The sequence below is a fragment of the Euleptes europaea genome, chromosome 13 (genome assembly GCF_029931775.1).
Source record: "Euleptes europaea isolate rEulEur1 chromosome 13, rEulEur1.hap1, whole genome shotgun sequence".
NCBI lineage: Eukaryota > Metazoa > Chordata > Lepidosauria > Squamata > Sphaerodactylidae > Euleptes > Euleptes europaea.
The window spans coordinates 18,362,806-18,364,108 of record NC_079324.1 but is presented as its reverse complement, the minus strand read 5'-3'; the positions used below and the strand labels follow the sequence as shown (position 1 = coordinate 18,364,108).

At 45.2% G+C, this 1,303-nt stretch overlaps 1 non-coding gene across 1 annotated transcript; it reads right to left on the bottom strand.

Moving 5' to 3' along the window:
• Positions 1-971: 971 nt before the first annotated feature.
• Positions 972-1,043, bottom strand: TRNAD-GUC (transfer RNA aspartic acid (anticodon GUC)). Its single transcript has one exon. It is a non-coding gene; the product is annotated as a tRNA-Asp (tRNA).
• Between the last annotated feature and the right edge of the window lie 260 nt (positions 1,044-1,303).

Genomic DNA, 1,303 nt, shown 5'->3' with positions numbered 1-1,303 from the left:
CACCTGGCCAGCTTTCGGTCTGATCTAGCATAATGACTCCTACGCTCCTATGTACATGCTCTCTTTTCAACAAGCACTTATGTTGTTCCGAGGACATTTTTAACTGCCATGGTCAAGCAATTAGCATACTGCTGAGTAACATCATTCTTCTGACGTCCCTATTCACAGATTAACATTTCTCAGTAATGAGTTCCAAAGATTATGTAGCTATTATGCAGTTATTGTCTAGGGTTCTCGTCACTCCATCCCCAGTTTATATTTCAATCCAAGAAAATGAGGAAACTTCAAACTGCCAAAATGTGCTGTTCACTACATCCAAGTCACATTTCAACAAAAACCAGGTTTTCTTACCTCTCTTTGCACTGGGGAAGGACATTATTTTAAAACAAAGCTCTGGACCTCTAACTTCAACCTCCAAGCACCAGTTGAAATGGAAAAACCAGAAGGAACAGCACCTGTGAGTGGATGCCCGTACAGAATCAAGGAGCAGTGTGGTTAGGGTTGCCAACCTCCAGGAGGTTGTAGGAAAGAAAGAAAACAGCACGGGGCTCAAAAAGAAATCAGATAACTCCAAATCGCTATATTAAGCTTACATACAATCCAAATAGGTTGTGTGCTTCAACAATAACACTAATACAGTGCTTAAGGTAAGTAGAATATCAATAACCCAATGGGTTATTGATATTAGCTGTACAAACGGGAAAGGACGGAAAGCCAGTCCCAATCCAGGTAAGTGTGAGTGGGTGAAACCAACATTTACATGTACTCCAGGAGATGGCTGGCGATCTCCCACTATTACAACTGATCTCCAGACAACAGAGATCAGTTCCCCTGGAGAAAATGGCCGCTTTCTCAATTGGACTCTATGGCATTGAAGTCCCTCCCCTCTCCAAACCCCGCCCTGTAGCAGCAGCTCTCCAGGGTATCAGGTAGAGGTCTTTCACATCACCTACTTGCCTAGTCCCTTGAACTGGAGATGCCGGGGATTGAACCTGGGACCTTCAGCATGACAAGCAGATGCTCTACCACTGAGCCACAGCCCCTCCCCAAATTTTAAATTGTGCCCTGACCTGAATGGCCCAGGCTAGCCTGCTCTTGTCAGGTCTCAGAAGTTAAGCAGGGTCAGCCCTGGTTAGTAATTGGATGGGAGACACCAAGGAAAGCCTTGGGTTGTTGTGGGAGGAAGGCAATGCCAAACCACCTCTCTGTTAGTCTCTTGCTTTCAAAACCCTACGGGTTGCCATAAATCGACTGTGACTTGACGGCACTTTATACCCATCTTAAATTGTAAACTGCCCCAGTC